The 7,893-nt window shown below is 40.2% G+C and overlaps 1 pseudogene; it reads right to left on the bottom strand.

Annotated features, from left to right (window-relative positions):
- Nucleotides 1-1,279: 1,279 nt before the first annotated feature.
- Nucleotides 1,280-4,363, bottom strand: LOC129081176 (rho-related GTP-binding protein RhoN-like; annotated as a pseudogene).
- Between the last annotated feature and the right edge of the window lie 3,530 nt (nucleotides 4,364-7,893).

Here is a 7,893-nt window from a genome sequence, read left to right as displayed (position 1 = left end):
TTAGTATATGGACAAGCCATTAAGAAAACCCATTTTCTTCCTCGTTTGGTGCCAGTGAGAATTTCAAACCACATGGAGGGTTCTCACTGGATACCCACTCTCCACCGTAAAATCCCTGAGCAAGTCTCCCCTCCTTGGTCTCTCAGACCATTTTCAAGACTGCTTGGGAGCCTTCCTGCTTTCCTCGTGAAGTGCATTATGTAAATATGATGATAGGGTATGTTTTTCATATTCTCTTGGTGTGTGTGTAGTTTAGACATCTGAACTAACTTCTGTGTGGGAGTACCTTCTGTCTCTATGGGCTGATGACACACCGCCACATCGGTACAATCTTAGGACTCCCATTTTCTGAAGGACGCTGAGATGCTCCCTTTGTTATTTCAGCTTGCAATGCCCACCTCTAAGAAGGAAGTACACAGTCTCAGCTTTTACACTGTAAAAACAAAGTATCTGCTGTATTCACTGGTGTACCACTAACAGGAGAGATGCTGTGCAGCATCAAATACGGAATGGGAAGACATATGTAAGGAATGTGTAGGAGGTAATAAGTAGGTGACAGCGTCGATCCACTATTTTGCTAGAAAAGAGGGAAAAGAATGTCACTATTCTGCATGACTATAAAACTGTATTTAGATAAATAATGTAGCACATTAGAATGACGGCATTTACTAGTGTTAACAGAGGGTCAACCTAATCTAATCACTAAGTGAAACATGCTGTATATGCTCATTTTAAAGAAAAGCATACACACATTATCTTGAAAACTACAAATGTTGCTATAAAATTCATAGGTATTTTAGAATATTTTCTCTAACATTCAACTCTATCACTTTGACAAGGCTAGAATACATATTGTTCTGTAATTTTCCTCTGTTAAAAATGTTTCTAAAACCATATAAATTATCTAAAATTCAGTGAATTACTCAGATATTACTACTACTAATTTTAGAAGTTTTCTTAAATTAAAATTTCCACAACCAAAAACATCATTCAGATGTATTAAAATCATTTCTTAACAATTCATAAACCCACATGCCAAAAAACAATAACTTTAGTAAATCAAGGTATAACAGTTCTTCAAATATTTGCAATTTATTAGTGTTAGTTTTATACTTGCCACCATTTTAACCAAGCTTTTTAAAATCACTGTAATTAGGTAATTAAAAGTATAAGAAGATAATTTTGAAGACAGTCTTAATAGAGGCGATCTCCAGACACATATGTTTTGAACAGTCAACATTGGCTTGATTTAGAGTCATTGATTATCCAGATGCTTACCTTATTCAGCTGTTTGCATCTGAATTAGCTAAAAAAAAAAAAAAAAAAAAAGCTTACATCACTGAAACTCAGATGAAACCAAAAGTATGTGCTAAATTCAAATTCTCTTTTTTTTTAATTCTAATGTTCAATCAAAGGCAGAATATGTACCTAATTTAAGATCTGAAAGCAGTCATGTGTACAGAGTGCCTCCTTCTGATGTCCACATGGTTGGTAATAAAAATACAACCTGGGTATAGCTTGTTAATACAGAATCAGATTAAAGATAGGTAGATGTGAATAAACATATGCAATTTCATCAAATGATCTCATCCTAAGAAACTGCTCAATTTTTAGAGTCATATTTTCAGTTGAAAATCTCAAAACCTCTACCTGGAAAGAAAATCTCCATTTTGTATGACTTTATGCTATATTCACTGTATAGTATTACTGCTTATTGTTGCTGTGACTGAGTGAACAGAGTAAGCTTTAAAAACAAATACAAATGCTCTTTTATTAGTAAAAACAGCATATTTTACTCTGTATAAATATATACTGCATATTATAAATTAGAATACATTGTTTTATCTTTATTATTATATTTAGCTGTCAAACTTAAGAAATAATTATCAAAAATAATAACTGATTATCTAATATAATGATACTACTTTCTATTAAAGATAAACACTGGATACAAAGTACAGAAATGCACTTAAGTAACTTGTGATAAAAAATACAAAATTCACAGGAAAATCTTCACACTTATCTGATTGATATATAATCTTGTGTGTGAATGCCAGATCTTGCTGAGACAGGCTTCACCTGTGGAAAGTTAAAACAAAAAATTCTTAAACTGGATTTCAGTGCTTACTTAATAAAAATTGATTTTCTTTAAATCAAAAAAGGGATTTTATATCAAATACAGGATCTGACTTTCTGTGTGCTTAAACCTTACACTAGCCTCCTTTCACATAAAAAATAAAATTCAAACTCCCTTCAGTGACCTCTAAGGCACAACATTCATAACTCATGCCCACCTCTCATCCTATATGAGGCTCAATGCCACCAGATAAAGTCAAGGCATTCTGGTCTTCTGTGTGTGTTTCTAGCACACCATGCACATTTTCTCCTATTATTTATACTTGCTTCTTTAGGCCATTCCTTTATGACTGGCTCCGTGCTCTCAGCTGAAATATCACTATCGCAAAAGTCTTCTTTGGCATGCCAATTTCCTATAGCCCCAGTCACTTTCTGTCACATTATTTTGTCTAGTATTTTCTCATTTCACTCTAAACAAGATCAAATTATCTTGTTTAAAAAATTACTTCTGTGGGTGTGTGTGTTCTTAGTCTGCTCCATAAGAGATAGAATAATATCATTCCTATATACACACACACACACACATATACACACACATACGCATATATATGTGTGTGCGTGTGTGTTTATGTGTGTATATATACATATATACACACATATATATGTATATCAGAGAATGCAGATGTTATATATATATCCGATATAGAATCTGAGTGAATCCGATGTAGAACCTCAGAGTTTTGGAGTGAATATATGACTTCCACAGCATTTAAAAAGTTGCCCTCTGAGAAACATCTTCAGGCTTGTCACTGAGCCGTAATAGAAACACAATGTGTGACAATGGGCCACATCATAAACTTGAATTTCTCTTATCCCCTACACCAGCAATTTTCAACCTTTTTCATCTCACAGCACCCTTAACCCAATTACTAAATTTTGGCAGTAAGCCAAAAAATATTTTATATTTTTTGCAGATCTGAGGGGAAAAAAAGCACAATTTTGATTCTTTCATACCAGATAGCTATTATTGTGTTGGCTGTTGTCATTTTTTAATTTAACAATCTTAGGGAAAAGAGGCCAGTGCCCCGGACTAAATAGTCAGGTATTGCACGTTTCATTTTTTTCCCCATGGACATGGGCTTTATTTGGGAACTGTTGGGGTAAGGGAAGGAGAAGCTAAGACTAGTGGATATATTGGGGGAGGGATTTCTCAACTTGCTTTTTAATCTATGCTTGGTGTGTGGAGGTTAGGATGAGTGAGAACAGGTGTAGAAGTGAAAGGAGAGGAAAAGGGAAGGTCGTGGAGCAGTCCCTTCCCTTAGGGAAGGAAGCCAGGGCCAGGATATGGGGACTGGGGTGGGAAGGGACCACTTCCTACCGCTCAACCACTCCCCCTGCGTTACACCAGCTTCCCAAACCTCCCCTGCCCTCTTATCCCCTGGCCACATGACAGCCTTTCTGGCCCCCCAGTTCCTGTGGAAAAGGGGCACTTTCTGCCTCTGGGTCCCTTGCCTGAGAGAATGTTCGCTTAGCCTGCCCCAAAGTCCCCGCCAGAGACAGGAGGTCAGGAAGCCAGGGCACAGGCGGGGGAACGGTTTTGCCCTTCCCCACCCTCCTGACGCTCTTCCCCTCCCTGGCTCCTCCCTCGAGGTCGCAACTCTGGGCTCGGTCCTTGTGTGTTTTGCCTTCGTTTCAGTTCCTTCTGTCTCCTGTCCCTGGTGCGAGTCCGTGTGGAACAGCTGCCTGTGACCATGGCCAACGGGAACTACAGTGGCTACGTGGCAGACATCCCTGACCCTGAACTAATAGGACCACGGGAGAAGCACCCGACGTAGGACGCTGGCCCCCACCTGCCGGGCCAGCGCAGGCCCTGGCAGACGCTGCTCGGACAGCGCCCTCACTGTGTCCAGGTTGGTCAGCATGTTCAGCTTACAGCCAACCAGCACAGCCTTGGCATTGGGGCAAAACTCCCGAGTCTCCCTTTGCCGCTTTTTGAGGACACTGTCCAGTGTCTCCGGCCGGCTAAGTCAAAGCAGATGAGAACGGCGTCTGAATCAGGATAGGCCAGGGTTTGCAGGTTACCATAGTACGAGGAACCTGAAGTGTCCCACGTGTGGGGTTCAGTGCCACGGCTCTTTGTCTATTTCAAAGCTCCCGGTGTAGTTCGCAGACACGGTGGGGACAGAGCTCTGGAGGTAGGCGTCCTTGGCAAACACCTTCGGCAGCGCCCTCTTGCCGCACTCCGTGTCTCCACCACCACAAGCTTGCAGCCGCCTCTCTGCCCCATGGTCCACGCTATACTGGCCCCACGTCCCCCGCCCCGATGCAGCGCCCCTCCTGGCCTCGGCCTTGCTGCCAACACCAGCGTCTTTGGGCCCCAGGCAGGGCTTACCCGCCCCCATGACCCGCCTCCAGTTCCTTAAAAATTCTTGTAGTATACGGGTTGAAAAATCGCTGCTCTACACCATAAGGTTGGACGTACAAGGCAGTGTTCCATTACCAAGGGGCACTGGTACATACTAAATAGGCTTTAAGCACATCCTGAGGGAACAATTAATTTGCTTGAACAAGAGGTTAAGAACACATATTTCCTGTGTAATTTCTATCTTATTGCACAATGTACGCTCTTGAGACTATTATGATCAGAGAACTAAAACAGTTCCGGATTGTTTTAAGTATAAATATAGCTCTGCATATTTTACTGACATACAATGCATAGGTCTAGCACCCATGGTAGCCCTGAGAAAAGGAGAGAGGGCAATTCTTTCCAGGGGCTGAATGTTCGGCTGATTATTTTACCTGGAAGATGAGGAGACAGATATGCATGAGATATGCACTATGCTATTGACAGATGAAAGCTAGTAGTTTGTCTGCATGGTCAGGACCTCAGAATAATTTACTGAGAAAAGTGACAGCCCGGCTGGGGTGGCCCGGTGCATTGAGCACCAGACTCCAAAGCAAAGAGTTGCTGGTTTGATTCCCAGTCCGGCCACACGCTAGGGTTTCAGGCCAGGTCCCCTGTAGGGGTGTGTGGGAGGCAACCTCACATTGACGTTTCTCTCCCTCTCTTTCTCCTTCCCTTCCCCTTTCTCTAAAAATAGATAAATAAATCTTAAAAAAAGAAAAGTGACAGACAGGAATAAATAAGAAGTCCATGAATTGACATATTTGTATGACCTCAAAAATATTACTTAATTTGCTTAAGTAATTTAGGTATTTATTTACATTTTTTTTGTTAAATTGTTTAAGTAATTAAGGTATTTGTTTACCCTGTAAAAGCTTAAGAAAGAGAAGCCTCAGAAGAGAGATTTTAATAATCAGTTGGATACCCCTGTTCTTTCTCATACAGCTTTTGCCAATAGTAAAAATGTGTCTATGGAGGAAGGGATGTGACTAAGGGAGTCATGCGTGATGTCAGCAACATGGACCTTGAAACATCCAGGCTTATCTGATTACAGCAGCTGCTGTTTGCCCAGCCTGGCTTTACAGAGGTAAACATTGAGCCCTTGATTTAGCACCGTACCTCAACACCCTGCTTGCTCTCTGGAGTCAGAGTGAATATATTTGAAAACTTCCCTTAAAAAGGAACAATGTTGTATTCTATCTGGAAAGGATGCGTAATCTGTATATGCATTTTAATTTCCTGCCTGCGACGCTTCCTCCAATATCACCATCTGTAGACATAACTGTGTGTTCCCTCTCACAGTATTTCACACAGCACTTTTGACGAGGGAAATAATTTTAAAGTAATGAAGCGTGGCGTTTGGCTCATTCTCCTGGAATTCACAGTTGAACCTTGCACCCCACCATTCTGAAGTGTAGGGAGCCTGATACATGTTAGACTGTTCTTTTGAACAGTAAATTATATTGCAAGCTCGGGGGTACATTGCAGTTGGAATATTGATCTTCAGGGGGAAAAATGCTCTGAATTAGTGACTGGCATAAAAGGCTCTTTCTCCAAATGCCAGAATAAATTATCTGGGAATCGAGAGGTGAAGAGGAGAGTCCTCCTGTCATTATTGTCTCTAATGACCCACTAGTAAAACATTTCCTTCTCTTCCCAACCACTTTGGGTTCTGCTGTTTAGAGAACTTCCCACCAAGGTGAGGAATACTGTTATCAGGTGCACTGAAAATAGAACTAATACACTCAAAGCAGAGCCGGTCTCTTGGCCACTCTGATCCCATGTCATCCAAACAACGTGCAAAAAAGCGAGTTATAATACTAGTGGGAGTGAATGATGCTAAGTATCAAGTGGAAATTTGGTTACTACTATAGAATTGGGTTAAGAAGCATATGTCTGAGATTTAGGTGTTCCTTAATAGTGCCATATACTTTGCTAAAACTTAATAAACTATTAAGTTTCTATAGTTTATAGAAAAACTATAAAACCCCAAGATACACATGACTGTTATTAATGTAGACACTTCGGGAGTAAAATTGAACATCATACATTAGCGAAGAGCCACACTTACTGAGGTGCTTGCTGAAGCTAAAATAAATATGGAATAAAAAGTGGAAGAAGACAATTAAACATCCTCTGACCATGTGAACAGTTGTAGAAATAGTATTTATGATGATTTCTTCCTTGCTTAATATGAATATACATTTATTGTGCATTTGTATGTCAGTCCCCCCACCCCGCTTTTTTCCTCACATTTTTCTATTGCTATCGCAAGATATACTTATAGTGGTGAAACATATATTTAAGTATTGAAGTTATATGATTCCAAAGGGTGAGTGTGACTAAGGTAGGAAAGCAGTGATTATCACCCAGTAAAAGATATCAAGAGATATATATCCAATTTGGGGGAGAGAAGTAGCATGGCTTTGATCATATAAGGGATTTTTGCATCATTTTAGGTACAAGAATGATTCTGTCATCACCTTTTTGTCTAAGTGAAAAATGTCTAAGAGATGTGTGTATGGATATTACTATAGTATTTAAATTGTGCTGGATTGGATTGTACTATGTGAACTTTGTTTAACTACAGACTGCTTTTCAAAGAAACCAGTGGAATGGTCCAGGTTAGATCATTGCTAAATGTTGAACACCCAAAGAGTCCAACATTTTTTGGAAAGCAGTGAAAGGTCACCACTATTAAATATGGTTAAAGGCAAATGCCACATTGATCAATGGTTTCAAGCTTGCCTTTGCTTTTCTCCACACTTCAATCCACTGCTAACTTTTATAGCAGCCCTGGCCCGCGAACATAAGCTTGGCTGTGGATTTGAAATGATGGCGATCACATGGAAGCCACGCTTTTCCTAGCCTCCTCCATTCCAGTCAACCGGGGCAGCTGGATGTTGTGCTTGGATTCTTGGTTTCCTTGCAAGCTTTGCACTTGTTCAGCTGGACTAAAGTTTAGACAGGCTTCATCCAGTCTTGTAGTCCATAACCATTCTTTTTTTAGAGTACTTATGTAGAAAATATATCACTGTAAATTCTTTCTCTGCCTCTTTGAAATACTTTTTTTTTTTTTTTTAAGTCTCTTGCCCGTGTTATAAACTAGGAATGTCTTTGTGAATGACCTGGGAAACATCCTTTTCAAATATCAATGTCAAAGAAGATAATGTTCCTCTCTCCCAGTCCTTGTGGAAAGGTAGGAGTTCAACTTCCCTGAACACCAATTTGCTAACATATATGGCCTGATTACAGAGAAAAATATTGGCAAACTCAGGAATAACTCAATGTGCTTGACACAGTCTGCTGATCGCTCCCTCCGCAACTTCTTCCATTACTTCCCCAGTAATGGTGTCTGCAAAATAAACTAGTAAAATAAGTGTCATGGTGGAAAGGACAAGGCAGGAAATCGC

The sequence above is a fragment of the Pteronotus mesoamericanus genome, unplaced genomic scaffold, assembly GCF_021234165.1.
Source record: "Pteronotus mesoamericanus isolate MK-2021 breed Mesoamerican mustached bat unplaced genomic scaffold, CSHL_Meso_final contig_94, whole genome shotgun sequence".
Classification (NCBI taxonomy): domain Eukaryota; kingdom Metazoa; phylum Chordata; class Mammalia; order Chiroptera; family Mormoopidae; genus Pteronotus; species Pteronotus mesoamericanus.
The sequence above is the reverse complement of the archived record's forward strand: the minus strand, read 5'-3'. Positions and strand labels throughout refer to the sequence as shown.